We start from the raw sequence: 19,734 nt of genomic DNA on the forward strand, positions 1-19,734 counted from the left end.
AAATAAAAAATAGATGTTTTTTTAAATACAATAAACATATTTAACAAAAAAAAAAATTTATTTAAAAAAACCATTTTATCAGCCACTGCCCCCATGGGCGACCGGGCAGTGGCTATTTTATTCCGAGAATCGAATAGCCACTTCCTGGCCACCCTCACGGGCAGTTGGGTGGTGGCTATCCGATTCTCAGAATCAGATAGCCACCACTCAGCTGTCTGTGGGGCTGGCCGAGTGGTGGTTATCTGATTCTTAGAATCAGATAGCCACCGCTCAGCCGCCGATGGGGGCTCAGTGGGCGGCTATTTGATTCTCGGATTCAAATAGCCACCGCCCGGCCGCTCATGGAGGTGGTGGCTGATAAAATTGTTTTTTTTAAATAAAAAATAAATTTTGTTAAATATGTTTATTGTATTTAAAGAAAAAAAACAAAATTTATTTTTTATTTAAAAAAAAAAACAATTTATTCGGCCACCGCCCCTAGGAGACGTCGGGCGATGGCTATTTGATTCCGAGAATCGAATAGTCACTTCTCGGACACTCCCACGAGTGGTTGGGCGGTGGCTATCCGATTCTCGGAACCGGATAGCTACAACTCAGTTGCCTGTGGGGGTGGTCGAGTGGTGGTTATCTGATTCTCAGAATCGAATAGCGAGCCGACAACCCCCACAGGCAGTTGAGTGGTGGTTGTCCGATTCCAAGCATCGAATAGCCACCGCTCAATCGCCCGTGGGTGTGGCTGGGAAGTGGCTATTCGATTTTCAGAATCAAAAAGCCACCGCTCGGCCGCTCATGGAAGCGGTGGGCGATAATTTTTTTTTTAAATCAAATTTCGTTAAATATGTTTATATATATATATATATATATATATATATATATCATTGTCAAATCCAAATTTTAAATTTTAAATTTTTTAATATAAAATTTGAAATATTATTTTTTTTAAAGAGCAAAATATATCGTTTTTTTTTTTTTTTTTTCAATTTTAAATGTTTTTTTATCTTATTTTTTAATTTGAAAATATGTATTTTTTTTTTATTTTAATTGTTCTTCGGGTTTTTATTTTATTTTTAATTTCAACATATTTTTGTTTTTTAGGGTTTTTTTGTAAATGTTTTTAATTTTAATTTTTGTACTTTTTTAAATTTTTTTTCGTTTTTTTTGTTATTTTTATATTTTTTAATCTAGTTTCATTTTAATTTTATTTTATTTTTTTAGTTTTTTTTAATGCTTTTTTAAAATTTCCTATTTTTACTTAATTTTATAGTATTTTTTTTTCCAAATTTTTGTATGATTTACCACGTTAAAAAGCAAATGTTATTTTTTTGAAAATATGTTTTTCTTATTATTTATTTCTTTAAATTTTTTTAATTTTTTAATTCTTATATTTTATAGGTTAATTTTTATTTTTTTTTCACATTTTTATGATTGATTCTTTTCTTTTAATGTTATGTTTTGTTTTTAATACATATTTTTATTTATGTTTGGGTTTTTTTTTTTTTTTTTTTGTGTTTTTTTCATTGTTTTCATTTTTAATTTTATGTTTTCATTATTTTTTTGAAATTTTAATGTTTTTCGGAGTCATAACAAAATCTTTTACATCATTATTTCAAAATGTTGAAAATTTACCCAAATATAAAAAAAACAAGTGTTATTCCAGCATCAACACTTTTCATTTTGAGGGTGTTTTTTACACATAAAAATTCGGTTTTACTAGTATTTTTTTTAAATGTTGGAAATTGACCCTAAAAAAAAATCCATTGTTCTATTATTAGAACTTTTCATTTTCAGGTTGTTTTTTGCACAATTTTTGCACAAAAAATTCGTTCTCACTGCCATTTTTAAAACATGTTCAAAATTGACCCTAAAAAAAACCATCATTCTAGTATACACACTTTTCTTTTTTAGCATTGTTTTTCATGTTTTTTCGGGTTTTTTGGGCAGAGTTCTCGTTTTGAGTTTATAGTTATCGTTTCAAAATTTACATTGTTAAATGCATAACTGTTAATACAGAGTGTAATTAAACAAGTTCTGAAGTATTATTCCAGTTACAACATTTAGATTGAGAAACACATTAAAGATTATGAATAACTGGAGAAAAATAACAATAACACATGAAAATACTTGTCTGAAATTCACTCAACACATGAATCCTTGTAAATGTCTGATCTTTATTTATCAATCCAGCTTGTTGGCTCAGTAAATGATACAATAACCTTCTGGGTCTTCTGATCAAAAAGTCTATAGAAATGTCTAATAGAATCTACCCAAAATACTTCAAATGAAGAAGTATTTATACAAATTCTAAACTAAAATATCTTGAAAAAATATCAAGATTGGTTTTACAAATATCTCAAACTGTTTTACATTAATAGAACTTAAATAAAGGAAACTCACAACTAATGAATCTATTTGGCACCATATTTATGGATTGATGGTTACAAAGAAGAGAAATTCGAATTTGATAGCAAATCTTAATTGATGATGAGGCTTCCAAGTCATTAACTACCTCCTTCCTTGGTGCATTCTGCCTAGAAATTTTGCAAAATTAGGGTCCAGTGATACCTTTGTATATCTCAATCCAAGATATATATGTAAAACATGAAAGAGGTTATTGTATATAAGTATGTTATTGAGATAAACCTCTTTCCGTTTTCCAAAATTCAGCTCTAGCGGTTCACAATGGTCTCTGCAAAACGATGTCAAAAACAGGATTTTGCACAATCCGAAAACTACTAAGTTGGGAAGATATGCATTTATCTCCCTTTTTGTAATACTTATGTAAAACGTGAGATAGGTTTTTATATATCAGCTTTTTAGGAACACAAACCTCCTCCAGTTTCTTAAAAGGCAGCGTATATTGGCCACAATAGTTACTGCCACATTATGACTTCAACAAGAAATTTCTGGAAAAATTACATTCTTGCTCTGAATTTGTCATTTAACCTTTTCTTTTGACTGTTTTTACCTTTTTCTTTAGATAAACTCCATTGTTTCTCGTGAAAGTGTTTTCATCTCTGTTTAACCCTTACTTCCTCCATGTCTACTTTTACTATTTACCTTAACTGCTCTGTTTTTTCATCTATCTTCACTTTTATTTTTCAATCTGATACACTTTTATTGACACTCTTTCATCTGATACACTTTTACTTTGATGACCTGTCAATATCCTTCACTGTGTTTTTACTTTTATAGTACATTTTATTTTTTTACTGTGTATTGCAACAGTAAATCATTTAGATTTTTATATGTATCAGCATATGGTAATGGATATTGATCAACTTTCTATATGTTTGATTTATTTGTCTTTTGACTGTATGCTATGTCTAGTTCCTTTGTTCTAACAGTAAATGTCTCTGTGTGAATGATTTCTTTCTTTGTTCTATGTATAACTATTTTCTTCTTCTGAATGAAGGTTTTTAAATAGATTTCCTTTCGAGTCTCAGAGTAAACAAGTTTTGTGACTAGTATCAAAACTATTTATCCAACCTCTAGTCTTCTGTTAATTACCTGCAATATATAACAATTTGTTAATAAAACACAGGTCTGCGAGGATGTGACTGGAGGCCGTACTGAAACTGGGAAGAACTGTGGACAGAGTCTGGAACATGTTCGGGAGTGAATCCATGGTGAACTCATGTCTCAGAGGCTCAGGGTGGCACCGGAAGGGTTTGATAGGTTTCGCTGTGTAACTGAGTAAAAGGCATGAAAATGAGGGTTTTCGGGGTTTTAACGGGTAATGGGTAAATTGGCGTGGAATTTTTATATTATGAATAGTGAGTGGTTTTGGGTTTAGCGAGGAGGCTGTATTGGATGCAATCGCACCGCTTTATTGAGGAGGCAGTATTTTGGCGAGGTCATGTGATCTACCTTAACGCTGGACATGTAGCAGATGGGGGCCCGGGCAATACCACTTTATTGAGCGGGTAAAAGTTGGATATCGGGTGAACCCGATATGGCTGTGAACCATTGGATTCGAGTGCTGACGATCGGATGGCAGTCGGGTGGCAGATTAGCATGGCTGAAATGGGAAAAGGTTTTTGGGGGGGGTCAGGGCTTTTATCCATGGAGGTTTGTGATTATTTACGAGCTAAACATGGGATTAAATGATCGGATGGGGTTAATGACGGGATTATCTTAACTTTACCAAGAATTGGTGCGTTGAGAGGGTTTTTTTGAGGGCATGGGATAAAAATATAGTTTATAGTTAAACTAAGGGTAGTGGTAATATATACGGGGATTTATTTATATACGAGGAAAAAGGGTATATCGAGAGCTATATTATTAAGTTAGAAATTAATATGAATTGAAATGAGTGGAATGAAAATAATACTAAGTATAAATTAATATTTGCGCTTTTATTCTCTATCTATCAACATTAAATTTAAAGCATGAAAAGTCAAGATTAAGTTGTTTGAGTTATCATGGATTATGGTATTTTAAACAAGCTACACATAATCATTATTTGTAGAAAAAATAAAATAGTAGTGGCATTTGAATTTGCACACTTTCATGATTTATTTTTATCTCTTTTTGTGGGGTTCATATTTTTCACTTTTTTTTTTATCTTTGTTTCTTTTTGTCCTTTGACTGTTCTTTTAGGACATGCCCTCTTTACATTTTTAAATTTGGGAATATATTATTTTTTTTTCTCGGTAAAACTATACTAATATATTATATACAGAAGCCAAAAATTTACATCAGATCAAAACAAAAAGAACCAGGCGCCTGAGGTGTCAACCCGAAACAGCTGAGACTGCAAGGTCCAAAGGACTAGACCATTCAAAAAGAGCAAGCCCTCGTAGGGGCCCCAACTGAAAATCCAATTGATCTCGCGCAGGGGAGACAGACATAACCCAGACCATCAACAAAGGTGCTTGAACCCCATTCCAAACACAGACAAAATGCATACATAACAAAACTAAGCAAACACAAACAGCGATAGAAGCCAAAAGACCAGACAGAAGAGCCATGTAGACCTTGAGCGAGGGCATCTCTATTCTTCCAGTTTCTCCTCCACTACCCGGCACCATCCGTAAGCCTCCACCTCCGCAGCAGTGGGGGCAGTGTCCATATGGATGTCTTTTGTTTCGCTGGTCCTCGCCTTCTGATCCAGAAGGCTTTTCGAGACATTCTCCAGGTCTGCAGCAGGATCCTTTGTTTCTTTCTCTAGGCTATCATCATGCATCTCCCCACGATTGTCCAGAGAGTCATTGTCTTCCTGGGAAGCTTCAATGAACAGAACCGATACATAAGCACTTATCCGGGGGCTGTTCATAGAACTGCTGAAGTTAAAAATGGCAGAGCCGAAGGCGGGCAATGAAGCAAAGTTCGGAGCACCAGCATCCATGAACTGACTAGATTGAAGGGGGTTAGCTCCAGTGGAGCGAATGCCATGGCAATAACAGCAGTGGGTATAAGTATCAACAACGGGAGTGCTCGAAGTTCCTCCCCTGGAGGTGCCTCGATAGCTGAGCATGCGCTGTCGGGGCCTTACCATCCTTGCAGGGACCGAAGGGATGAGACCCAGCTCCAGAGTGTGATACAAATCCTTCCCGTGAGAAATGCAGACAGACAGCGGAATGACCCAGACAGACAGCGTAATGATCCAGAGAGAGAGGCAGTTGCTTGGAGCTGCGCAGAGCACCTAAGGTTGCATAAACCTTCCTGAAGGAAAAACTAGAAACATACCCTGACCCGGCGCAGTGACAGGGTTTTTAATCAGAACGACCTCACCTTGGAACGCGTCCACCATAACTGCAACCTCCAAGCGAGCCGAATAGCCGTGCAGGGCATTAACTCTCCTCTGTTGAATGACCTTATACCTGCTTCCACTCATAAAGATACAGGCTTGAGCCCAAACGTCTGCCTCGTGATGGCACATGGCTGGCATGTGGGCAGCGTTAAACTCCCGTCCCATCCACACTATCACCCGCATCTGGGGGAGCCGCATCTCTTTGGACCAGATGTGTGCATTCCTGTGCCTTGTCATGAGTCAAAATGATATCCATTTGCCCGGTGAGTAGAGAGTTGTCATTTTCCACCCCCATATTGGCCATGAAGTCGGTAACCTTGTTACCTTCCCTTTTTATGTGATTGAAGGTGATAGCTTTGTTTCTGTGGAGCTCAAGTTCTATGGCCTCCAATCTTGCTTCGAGCCTCCATCTCGTAGCTATTTTCCTGGCATGAGATCCATTTAAGAGATACTTGGCCATATTTATGAGGATCTGAGAGTCTCCTTCCACCTCTAGGGGATGGAAGTTATGATTCCATGCGAGAAGGAGTCCTTGCCATAGTCCCTCTAACTCAACCGAGTTATTGGTGTCCCATCCAATGTTCCCGTAGTACAGCATCAGGGGTTCACCTTCATGATTCCTTAATATTCCGCCAAAGCCTGCAATTCCGGATTCCCTTTTGAGGCACCATCGAAGTTGAGCTTGAACGTGTGCTTTGGAGGGGGAGTCCAGGTAACTTTTTTTTGATTGTTGCCTTCAGAATGGCCTTGCTTGTGAGATCCTTGAGGAAGATGTATTTGCCAATTTTCCAAAATGGCTTTCTCATTATCTAGAGTTGGAAGGTCCTCCACATTCCAAGATCTTAGCATCAGAGTCTCTTTAAGATTTCTATAAAGCAGGCTCCAAATATTATCTATCGAGGAGCGCTGATCTTTGAATATGTGTCTATTCTGTTCCTTCCATATGCTCCATAGTAGCAACCCGGGAATTATTTTCCATTGGTGATTAAGGATTTCACTTTTGTAAGGATCTTGTTGCCACTAACGTATTGAGTTGGTGATTTCATTCTCAAGTCTGCATCTTCTTTGACATCTGAAGCTGGCCTTTTCCCATAGCTGATTGGCCAAGGGACAGGAGACCAGAAGGTGTTGGAGGGTTTCCTCATGGGAATTGCAATTAAAGCAAATGGAGGGGCCGTGAAAATTTCTGCTCCTGAGTTTGTCCCATGTTAGAATTTTCTGATGTCCTACCAGCCAAAGGAAGTAGGATATTTTGGGCCAAGAGCTAAAACCCCAGATTTTGCTCCAGATTGGGTCCTGGGGAGCAAAAATATTGCAAATGATTTTGTAGGCCTCAGATGTGGTAAAGGCTCCTTTAGGCTGGTATCCCCATCTTAGAATGTCTCTGCTTTCATTATATCTGATTCTTCTTTTGCGTAGTTCCCTATCCATTTCATCAACAATTTGGTGATTTACATTTGTGATTACTTGGTTGCCCTGTTTCCAATTCCTGAAGCCTTGCTCTGTTTCCTAAGTCCAGTAATGCCAAATATTTTCTTGCTGTTGCTCCTCCCTAATGAGGTTCGGTGGCAGGTTAAGTACTCGGCTGAGTTGAGGCATTTGATTCCAGGCATCTATCTAGAATCTTGCAGTATTACCATTTCTTACCTCCCAAAGACTGTGCTTCTGTACCAATTGGAAGTGTTCTTTGGCTGCATTCCAAATTAGCGAGCCTTTGTCATTGGGAGTGAACCTAATGAGCTCTTCCTACGGTCGGTGATTGGCATACTTGGCCGTCCAAATTGTGACCCAAGGTTTTCTTGGGTTGGTGAGCCATTGCCACCATATTTTAGCTCCCATGATGGTGTTGCTATGCTCGGGATCTCTTAGGCCAATGCCACCTTTTTCTCTGGGCTTGCAAACAGTGCTCCATTTTACCAGGGCCCATTTGCAATTTGTTGCGGTGTTTCCCCAGAGGAATCCTCGCTGAAGATTCCTTATTCTTTTTAGGACCCATTTTGGCGCAGCAAGGATAGAGAATAAGTATAGCGGCATTGCTTGAAGGACAGACTTTATGAGCACTGCACGACTGGCTAAGTTCAGAGCCCTATGCGACCATAGGTTGAGACGGGATTCGAGCTTCTCAATTAGATTACGCCAAGAGGAATGCTTGATGGCTGAGACAGTTAGGGGGGCTCCAAGGTATTTGGAGGGAAGAGTGGCAATAGGGAATCCCAGGATTCGACTGATTGCAGTCTTGACAACAGGAGGGGTTTTAAAGAAAAAGATCTACGATTTTGACCTGTTTATGCTGGTTCCAGAGGCTTCAGAGAAGTCATTGAGCACGACTTTAAATCTTGAGGACTCCTGGACAGAGGGGTAACCAAAGTGCATTGTGTCATCTACAAACTGCTGATGAGAATGGCAGGAGAGTGGTGAATGGAGAGGCCTTTGAGCTGTTGAGAGTGGAGGGCTCTTTTAATGTGACGACCCAGGCCTTCAGCCATTAAAACAAAGAGGAAGGGGGAGAGGGGATCTCCTTGCCTGATTCCACGGGAGGGAGAGAAGGGGCGAGAGGGGATCCCATTCACAAGAATGGAGAAGAAGGAGGAGGAGATTAGACTCATAATCCAGTGGATCCACATGGGACAGAATCCGAAAGCAATTAGCATTTGTTGTATGTAAGTCCAACTGAGCTTATCAAATGCTTTAGAAAGATCAAGTTTTAGGAGCATACCTGCCTGTTTGGAGTGCTTGAGGGAGTGCATGATCTCATGCGAGAGGATAATGCCATCCATGATCTGTCTCCCTTCCACATATCCAGACTGTTCCGGAGAAATGAGCAGTGGCAAGAGGGGTTTTAACCTGTTTGCAATGGCTTTAGATATTACTTTGTATATGACGTTGCATAGAGCAATCGACCTGAATTTGTCCGACGTGATTGAGTCCTCCTCTTTAGGGATTAGGGAAATGAAAGTAGAATTAAGTGAGGGAAGGAGCCAATGATGTGCACGCGATTCCTCTACCACTTGCCAGACTTCCAATTTTATCAGCTCCCAGAAATTGTGGAAGAAAGTTGTAGTGAAGCCGTCTGGGCCAGGAGCTTTTCCATCTTTGAGCTGGGCCATAGAGATATCCACTTCCTGAGTAAGAATTGGACGGAGGAGAAGTTCATTATGTTCCTCCGTGATTAGTCTTGGCACATTGTGTGTAATTCTATCAATTACAGGTCGCTTGTCTATTTCAGGCTCTTGATGAACTTGCTTGAAGTAATAAAGGAACTCCTTCTCAATTTCCTCATGTTGTTCTACCTTTTCCCCTCCTTATTTTTGAATAAAAGGGATGTTATTGCACATTCTTCGTTGAACAGTAGTTCGGTGGAAGAATTTGGCATTTCGTTCGCCCTCTTTCAACCATCTAATCCTGGATTTTTGCTTCCAATATATCTCCTCCTGCTTTCTTCTCTCCTCCAGCTGGTTGTGGATGCACTGCTCCTGCTCAAGGGTTCTTTCTATGTGTCCTCCTATGCTTATTTCTTGTTGTAGTTCCGCCAATTCCTTGTGGAGGTCATGTTGCGCCTTAAAAATTTTTCCGAAGGTCTCACTATTCCATCGCTTTAAATTGAATTTTAAATGTTTGAGTTTCTGTTGGAACTAGAACATCTTGGAGCCTTCTGGCAGAATGAAGGTTGTCCAAGTTGTGTTAAAAAAGTCTTTGAAGGAAGGATGGGTGAGCCAGAATTCTTCGAAGCGAAAGGGTCTTCTAGTGGCGCTACCAGGACGTTGCTATTGAAGAGCAATACGCCAGTGATCTGATCCTGAGTGGGGAAGAATGGCCGTTGATATGTCTCCTCCCAAGTGAATCGAGTTGTCTGAAATTAGAAAGCGATCCAGTTTGGAGGCAATTTGATGCCTTCCTGCTCTTCGATTGATCCAAGTGAAAGTACGATTGCAAAAATGCAGATATATTAGAGAGGTGTTCTAGATGAAGTATTTGAAATGGGTGTTTTCCTGTTCCAATCTAGTTCTTCCCCCAATCTTTTCCTCCGATTTGGTGATCATATTAAAATCCCCCCCTATAATCCATAGCGGGTGCCTTCTATTGATATTCAGTGCTTCTATGGTGTTGAGGAGAGATATTTTGTTTCTTGCTTCCTGCGGGAAGTAGACATTCAAAAGATTTCCATGAATATTGGTGCCAATAATGTGGAATGCAGCCTGGATTAGATGATGAGAAGCGTGGAAATCCGAGAGAGTAAGCGCTTGTGTGTTCCATGCAATGGCGAGCCCCACAGATGTGCCAGATGCATCCACTGCCACCGATTGACATCCTGGCCATGCCTTAGAGAGAATATTACCTAGAGTTGAGCTGTTACATTTGGTTTCTTGGAGAAAGCATATTTGCATCTTTTCCATTTTTATCATATTTTTTAACATTCTAAGTTTTCCTGAGCTATTGAGCCCCCTTAGGTTCCATGAAATGAGCTTCATGATTCACTATTGATAGAGGGCTTATAAAACTTCGTCAGCTTAGCATACCTGCCTGAGTCCACCAGGATTTTCCCTATCGCTATTGTTCGTTGGAGATCAGTTCTTCTTCCCCTTTTTTTGGAATCTTTTGGGGGAAGGCCTATATCCCATTGACTTCCTAATTGGATGCCGAGCTATTGCTGATGATAAGCTCTAGAGATGACCACTTCCAGTTTGTTAAGCTGAAGCTCTGGGATACTTTCGTAGGCCTTCTTTTTGCATGCTTCTTCCACAACCTTCATGAGGCTGATGGACGACATCTTGAGACCTTCACCAACTCATTTTTGTCGGCGTATTTAATGACATTGTGATATTCAACCAGAGTTGGGAAGAAAACCTCCATTGTATTCGACGGGTCCTCTAAACCCTGCGGTAACACAAGTTGTGTGGAAATTTGGAGAAATGCACTTTTGGTATGACCCAGGTTCAATATATGGGGTACATCAATGATGAGCAAGGTGTGTGTGTGGCTCTAGAAAAGATACAAATCATTTAGGATTGGCCATCCCCAACCACTCTAATAGAGCTTCGCAGCTTTCTAGGTCTTGCCAACTTCTACCGCAAATTCGTGCTGGGGTTCTCTCATATAACCTAGCCTTTGAGTCAAGTCACTGAAGGAGGAGCGAAAGAAAAGTTATTTTGGTCTAAATCCCAATAGAAGGCATTTGACGAGTTGAAGAATCACCCGTGTTGTGCACTAGTGCTCACATTACTAGACCTGCAACAACCATTTGAGATCGAGACACATGCCTCCAACTATGCAATTGGTGTCGTTCTTACCCAACAAGGGCATCTAGTGGAATATCATAGTGAGACACTTTCAGACACAATCTAAAAGTATCAAACTTATGAAAAATAGATGTATTCCATTGTGTAGGCTTGCTGACAATGGAAGCATTACATTATGGGAAATGAATCAATCATCCACACAGACCACTGACCCCTACAGTTCATATAGACACAAGGGAAATTTCAAAACAATCACCATCAGAAATGGTCCACATAACTACAACAGTTCCATTTTAACATTAAGAACAATATGTTGAAAGTAGCAACAAGAAATGATAAAAATAGAAGTGCTAAAAATACCACTGCTATAAATAGTAGTTTGGGTACCAGTGCTGGATTGAGCAACAGGGAATGAAAAATGGAAGTGCTTAAAATAGAATTTCTATTTTTAGCAGTTTATGATGGATTCCTATTTTAGTCAGTCCCTAGACTAAACATAGGAAGTAAACTTTGAGTTTGATATTAACAACAGTTTGTAAATTAATTAATTAATTCAGCTTGAGTTAATTAGTTAAGGAAAATCAAACTTGAAGTCTATGTGAGGACATGCAACAGTTTCTCTATGAATTGAGGAATTTATCCATCAGTTAAAGAGATAAGGATGAGTTCTAATTTAAGTTTTAATTATTTGGCTCAGTTAACTGAGTCAAGTCCAGTTAGATTGATTTAAACAATTTGTTTAAATTTATGTGAGTTCAGTTAGTTAATGCATGCTTTCATATAACTGTTGCACTTCAGATAATTGAAGATTCTCTCATCAATAACTCATGCAGTCAGTTCAGAAAGAGACCCAGTTGAGATCAAAGAAGGGATAGTGTACTATCCGTTGGATGAATATTTTTCCTATAAAGGAAGCTCATCCATGATGAGGATTTATCTCCTTCAGGACTGTGTAGTTGGATCAGAGGTTAGTGAGCATGTGAAGAGGCCAATTCACACAAGTGGCTACACTGGACCCCAAGGAAAATTGCACAAAGAAATAGGAGGCTTGGAGGGCAGAGGAGAAGGTTTGAGAGAGGCCTTTGACTATCTATGAGCAGCAGAAGGATTGCAGAGAGAGAAGGATAGCTTGTGAGCTAATTCTTTTTGTAATCTAGACTATAATTCCACTTGTATGATAATACATAGTTGGGGTTTTAGGCTGAGGCTTTCCCTGGGTTATTTCTTCTGTGTTATGTGTGATTGGTTTCTCCTTATTAGTTATATGTGTTCAATTGATCTTGCTCAATTCGATTAAGCTTCTGCAAAGTTTGTTGTAGAAGTAGATCTTCTATTTTGCTTTAGTCTATTGCATTATCAAGTGATCTACAGTGGGAAATTTCTACATGGTATCAGAGAAAAGGTGATCAAAGGAGAGAATAGTATACTGAGAGGAGATTTCAAAGTTTTGAGTTTTGGGACGAGAGTTTGTAGAGCAGATCTAAAAATTTCTGTACAAAATTTTCAAAAACAAATAGCAGATTTGGATTCCTTGTGGAAAAAGACCCAAATTCAAAAAAAAAAAAACAGCTGAATCAAAGTTCGAATGAGGGAGATATTGTTGATTTAAAATCAGCTCTTTTTCGAGAAAATTTCATGACGGCAGGAAAGTGGAAATAGATTGGTGTGCTAGCCAAGAACCTGTATGCACTTGAGGTACAAGATGCATGCAAAGCCTTGAGCAGCAAGGAAAAGGTTAGATACTTGGTGGTTGAGAGGGAGAGTAAATTACCTCTCAGCATGCAGCGCCAGAAGAAGTCTCAGACAATTGTGGAGGAGCCACGATTGGTGAAGTAGCTTCAGGAGGTTGTGGAGTAGCCACAACTGAGGAAGCCGAGAGGAGATAGAGTGGAGGCATCCACTCAGCAGAGACCTCCAGTAGGGGGAAACTTTGAGCCAGGTGGGCAGAGGGATCACATGTAGTGATACGCCAAGTAGGAGGTGGGGCGATGTGGAGTGATCGTCCCAAGTTGGAGGGGTAGGATCCTTGAGGTACTCATCCTCTTTGATTTGAATTTGCTATAGGAGCCTCGATGAGGAGTAATAGGACTAACTGATTGGGTAGAGAAAAATGTGGATGGAGCGACAGAGAGAGCTATAGTGCAAGAGTCCTAGGACTATGTAGAGCTAGTAGGCTGCAACGATGCGAGAGGCACATGAGTGTTGTACTAATGCAGGATGGCACAGAGAGGTGTACAATGATGCGAGATGCATGGGATGCTATAGCAACTCAGAGGTCAAAGAGGGAGCAATTGTCAGTAGCAAGTAGAGCTTCAGCATCAAAGTATGTTTCTAGCCCAACAGAGAGGTCAGTGGGGAGTTTTTTTTCTGAGAGTTCTTGAAGCAACCACACCTGGTAGAAGTGTTGCATGAAGAACATTCTAGAGGTACAGAATCGGGTTTCTGTTGAATGCCTTTCTTGTTGAAAGGGAGTGTTGAAAATAGCAACAAGAAATGCTAAAAATAGAAGTGCAAAAAATAGCACTACTATAAATAGCAGTTTGGGTACCAGTGCTAGACTGGGCAATAGGGAATAAAAAATGGAAGTGTTAAAAATAGAATTACTATTTCTAGCGGTTCAAGATGGATTCCTATTTTAGTCAATCCCTAGACTAAACATAGGAAGTAAAATTCGAATTTGATATTAACAACAGTTTGTAAATTAATTAATTAATTCATCTTGAGTTAATTAGTTAAGGAAAATCAAGCTTGAAGTCTATGTGAGGACATGCAACAATTTCTCTATTAATTGAGGAATTTATCCATCAGTTAAAGAGATAAGGATGAGTTCTAATTTGAGTTGTAATTAGTTGGCTTAGTTAACTGAGTCAAGTCAAGTTATATTTATTTAAATAGTTTGTTTAAATTAATGTGAGTTCAGTTAGTTAATGCATGCTTGCATATAACTGCTTCACTTCAGATAACTAAAGATTCTCTCATGAATAACTCATGCATGTCAGTTTAGACAGAGACCCAGTTGAGATCAAAGAAGGGACAGTGTACTATTAGTTGGATGAAAATTTTTCCTATAAAGGAAGCTCATCCATGATGAGGATTTATCTCCTTCAGGACTGTATAGTTGGATCAGAGGTTAGTGAGTGTGTGAAGAGGCCAATTCACACAAGTGGCTGCACTGGACCCCAAGGAAAATTGCGCAAAGAAATAGGAGGCTTGGAGGGTAGAGGAGAAGGTTTTAGAGAGGCCTTTGACTGTCTATGAGCCGTAGAGGGATTTTAGAGAGAGCAGGATAGCTTGTGAGTTTATCCTTTTTGTAATCCAAACTATATTTCCACTTGTATGATAATACAAAGTTGGGGTTTTAGGCTGAGGCTTTCCCCGGGTTATTTCTTTTGTGTTATGTGTGATTGATTTCTCCTTATCAGTTATATGTGTTCAATTGATCTTACTCAATTCAATTAAGCTTCCACAAAGTTTGTTGTAGAAGTAGATCTTGTATTTTTCTTTAGTATATTGCATTATTAGGTGACCTACAGTGGGAAATTTCTACACAATAAGGGAAGCACCAACAATGTTATATACTACCTCAATCGACCACTGGTCATGGTGCTGACCATTGTGCTTGACTCTTGTGGGCACGAGGCTGAGGGGTGGCCACATCTTTCCAAGAGTGATCCAAAATTTGGAGACGCATACCAGACGCTCCTGGAAGGAGAGTAAGTTCCAAATTTTCACCTCTAGGATGAATTGTTATGACAAATGGGACACCTTTGTTTTCCTTCATGCAAGCGTGCCAAGATGATTTGGGAGGCATACTACAGTCAGGTCGTTGCACATTTTGGGTTAGAGAAAACAGTGGAAGTGTTCATAAGTATTTTTATTGGCCAAACCTTCAACAAGATGTTGGGAATTAAATCAGATCCTGCACTGCCTACACCATTGCCAAATTGACCATCAAGAAGCAAGGCCTATACACTCCTCTTCCTACTCCTAGTCCACCTTGTGACTGCATCTCCATGGATTACATGTTAGGCCTTCCTTCTACTAAGCATGGAAATGACTATGTTTTCGTGGTCGTCGACAAATTCTCTAAGATGGCCATTTTTGTGGCCTGCAAGAAGAGTATCATAGCAGAAGCCACTGTTAAGCTCTTCTTTGAATGAGTGTGGGTACATTTTGGGATCCCACAGTCCATTATCTCAGATCAGGACAACATGTTCCTAAGTAAATTTTATTAGATTCTCTAGTCAATGTTGGATACCAAGCTCACTAATTCCACGACTTTCCACCCCTAAATGGATGGTTAGACAGAGGTCATCAACATCATGAATGTACACATTCTGCATAAGTAAAATTTGAAGCATCCTCACACATGGGATGAAAGCCTCCCCAATGTTTAGCACAACTACAACATATTTCTCCATAGATCAACTAGTCGAAACCCCTTTCAGGTGGGGTTGGGATTCCAACCACTATGTCCCATTGATGTGGCCATACTTTTTGTAGCTATTCAGGAATATTTAACTCATGTCTAGTCTAAAGCTAACAGGGCTAATAGCTTCATTGAGTGCATTCAACACATTCATCGGTAGGTCCATGACATATTGGACAGATCCAATGCTAAGTACAAGAAGCATCATGATCAACATCGGGTGCCACACAAGTTCCAGGTGGGTGACAAAGTTTGGTTACATTTGTAGAAGGAGTACCTCATTGGGTCCCACCACAAGCTTTTCCTGCTCCAATATGGACCTTACACCATCCCTAAGGCTGTAGGGGAAAATGATTTCAATCCCAGGATAACACCATTCCTTGGCCTGCACCCAGTGTTCAATGTGGATCAACTTTGACCATACTTTCCACCATTTCTGAACACATCAGAGATTGCAGAACAACTCACACCAAAAGAGTTAAACCAAAACTACATGGAAAAGGCCACAACTGATCGGATCATGGACACACATATTAAGAACACTCACTAGAATAATATCCAACTGTATCGGATTATCAAAGCTAGCCAATTCTTGCACCAAGGAAAGTGGCTCACCAGGTACCAAGTTTAGGAGAAGTTTCCCCATCTCATGGAGGCACTCAATGCAATGGGGACCATTTGTTCCTAAGGGGGGAGGAATGATCTAGGTGGATATTGGTGTCCACTCACCTATTCCACTTGGACCTCCATTGTTGTTTCTTTTCATTTTCCTTAGTTGTAGCAAAACTTACTATTTTTGGCAATTTTTCGGGTCCTAAAACTTTGGAGCTATTTTAAGGGACTAGAAAACGCTTTTAAGGAAAAGGGAGAGACCAAAAAAGCCCCAAATTTTCCCACCGATTTTACTTTTTCCTCCTCTTTGATATCTTTTAAATGAGGTATTATGATAGCCAAACAGAGATCGTATGCCACAGTTATGACCCCAGGAATTTGACGTTCCAACTTATCCAAACGGGGCCCACAATTTTGTCACTTCATCTCCTAGGGTTAGGCTTTTGGATGTTTAGAGTTTTCCATTGCTTCTCAATAATAAATAGGCCTTTGAGCCTCATTGTAACTCAATTCATAGGCATGTAGCAGCCACATCTCTTCTCAGAGATAAACCACCATATGCCGAGCTCGTTTATTTCTATTGCATCTTTGTGTTTATGTGTATATATGTATTTTTTGTGTTTCTTCATAAGTCCATATCACAATAACATTTTTCAGCTCATGCATTTTCAACTAACCAAATACATATCAATTCATGAAAAATCCATAGCTAGAGTATATAATAGATTTATGCTTATAACCAACAAATAATTATCATATTAACCAATACAAATGCTTCATACATTTCCATAAATAAATAGCTCTTATTAAATGGTGCAAAATCCAACCAAGTCATGGACTTCCATGTACCACCCATCCATTGATTAGGTTGAATGAAATATTTCTTTCAACCAATCACCTCCATGCCATATCCCAAGCATGAATATGGGATATCATGGGATAAGCCAAGACATAAAAAAACCAAAGGAATCTAGAGGTTAAACCACCTCCACCCTCACACTACCATGATCTCACCTAAACTGGTCCCATGATTTATAAGCGAAATGTCGGTGGACCATTTGCTCGAAAAATTTCGTGATTTGCACATGCTTTGCTTCCCACATCTCCATTATTATGGCCTCATTAATTTCTGCATCTCTATGTATTCTAGAAATTTTCACTTGTCATTCTTGGCTTGATCCACATAGCATGCCAAGGCCTAACAACACCCTAACACATATTTCTGAAGATTTCATCCTCAACTTTGTTGTCAGATTGATGATTGATTAGTGTGGATGGACAGCCATTGGAAAACCTTGCGAGGGGGACATGAATAAAATTAATGCAACCATGTACTCAATTCGATAGCCTGCCATCAATTCAAACTTGAAGAAACAAAGTAATGTTGCTGCCGTTATTTCCATTTGCATGTAGGCAGAGTCTTTCCCCAGGAAAATCCTTGGCCCAGCCTGAAACATCATGAACTTAAATGGCGACTGTGATTAGAGTACACCATCATTATCTAGCCATCTCTCAGGTTTTAAATCCTGAACATCATCTCCCCAGAGCCTTTTCATTCTTCCCATTGCATAAGGGCATAATTGATCACATTCCCCTTTGCAACTTTGTTTCCATCTAGAAGAATTTCATTACTCAATGCAGTCTTCCCATTCAGTGGCACAACTAGATATAAGCGTAGGTTTTCACTGATTGTTGCATGCAAATAATGCATTTTACTCAGTGTGTCATGAGTTAGTAACTGTGAATATTTCTCCAAGTGATCACATCCATCATGATGGTCTATTATGCTTAGGTCCCCTTGTGATCGCTCCACTTCCTCCAATTCTTACACTATTTTGTTCTCTGTAGAGGGATAGCAATGGTATAATGCCCTCATATTGATGTTCATTTAGGAGATTTCTACATTTTTGTATAATGCCATAAGTGAAATCATCCAAAACCTTAATGTCTTGCTTCAGCTTGACCTCGGAGCCAAAATTGAAGCGTTTCCTGAGATCCAGAGAGGGTTGAAGTATCGAAAGGAGAAGAGGAGGTTAGACCTATCAAAAACCAAAGAAAATGGAATGTTTGGAAGAGAGGAAGCTAGAGAACCTATTTCAACCTCAAACCCCAGCTCACATATCAAATCAAATGTCAGCCACATGAACAGATCCTACATATTGGCCACCATTTTGTTATTACTGTGGGAAATATGTCCCTCCAAAATCATGGCTAAATGGAGGGAATATTTCTTGAAGCAGGGGCCATGATCTGGGCACCGCTTTAATAATTGGATTGCCTATTCCCTTGCACATCGAAACCCAAGTCCATATTGATAGCCCGAGAACAACCGATGTGAACTATAAGTGGATTTTCGGGGGAGTCCATAATTGTAAGCAGTTTCTCACCTGGGCGTACCGAAATCCTCCAAATGATGCCACATAATCAAAGGTGGTTTTGTGAAACTACCAATTTTGGGACCCCCCTCTCTTCTCAAGAAACTTTTGAATGGGGGACCAAAAAAAAATTTGATTTTTTAATAATTTAAATATATAAAAAAGAAAGCTTTATAAAAATATATAATTATATTTTTATAAAATCAAATATGCTTAAAATTAAAACTACTGTAAATAATAAATGATTTGAAAATTAGCTAATTTCCAAAATTTTGTAGCCTTTTTCACTAGATCCTCTTGTGTGAGAGAAAGTTACAACATCAGCTCCAACTGGGGACTGCTTCCCCCTATGGGAAGTAGAGAACCTGTAGACCCTGTGCCTTTTGTTGGGCAATGGAGTCATATCGTAAACTTATGACCTGAAGTTGCAATCTACTATAATCAAATTGTTGCTTCCAACTAAAAGAGTACAATCATTAATAGTAACTTGAACTTATAATTTGACCACTGTAATCTATTACCACTATGCATCCTTTGTCCATTTCTTACTATTCCTAGCAGAAATAATATAAGTCTTAAAACAATTAAGAAAATATCATCAAGACCTCTAGCACCATTGCTTGAAAATAATTCTTTATTCATACCTACCAACTGCTTAAAATGAAACAATCCTTATGCTGCAAATTATTGGGCATGGAGTTCGTGGTAACATATTAAAGAATTCTTCATTTATGAGAAAACTTGTAACCTATGACTCGTATGCTTATAAATATAATGCCAAAAAAAAGTATCCAGTTCAAACTGAAGCAATCCACACACTACACACCAACCAATGATTTACTGCACACTAAATCTGAAAATAACTAATTCAATCCCACACACCCTTACCTAACTGAATTAAAAATCTGCACTATTAGGTGTAATCTTCTTTCCAATGTAATGAAGTGAGGAGTGGACTTATTGGCGGATCACTTTTCCAGCTGCTAAAAACTTGAAACATATTTACAAGATAGAACTCAAACTCCACAGGGAACAAATACTTACATGTGAACTTTAAAAGTTTCATCCTCTGTGGACATATTAGATTTCTAGTCATGGGTGAGAGGAAAAAACATATACTGTTGACTACATCTATCAATGAGCCTTGCATAAACACAATAGTAAAGGCAGCTGACATCACAAAACAATGGAATCGGTAACCCAGTGGAATCGCCATATGAAAAAGTGGAGTCGCCAGGTGAAAGCAATGCAACCTGTTAACACCCAGGTTGTTCCCTTTGACTCCCAAGGGAATACTGCCGGGGTAACCACTAACCAATCTTTGGATTA

The 19,734-nt window shown here is 39.0% G+C and overlaps 1 pseudogene; it reads right to left on the reverse strand.

The window, feature by feature from the left end:
* Positions 1–17,295: 17,295 nt before the first annotated feature.
* LOC149244690 (cytochrome P450 704B1-like) lies at positions 17,296–19,484 on the reverse strand (annotated as a pseudogene).
* Positions 19,485–19,734: the final 250 nt, after the last annotated feature.

Source organism: Pinus tabuliformis, chromosome 8 (genome assembly GCF_031772625.1).
Source record: "Pinus tabuliformis cultivar Carrire ecotype Pingquan chromosome 8, CPIR1, whole genome shotgun sequence".
In the NCBI taxonomy this organism is placed as follows: Eukaryota; Viridiplantae; Streptophyta; class Pinopsida; order Pinales; family Pinaceae; genus Pinus; species Pinus tabuliformis.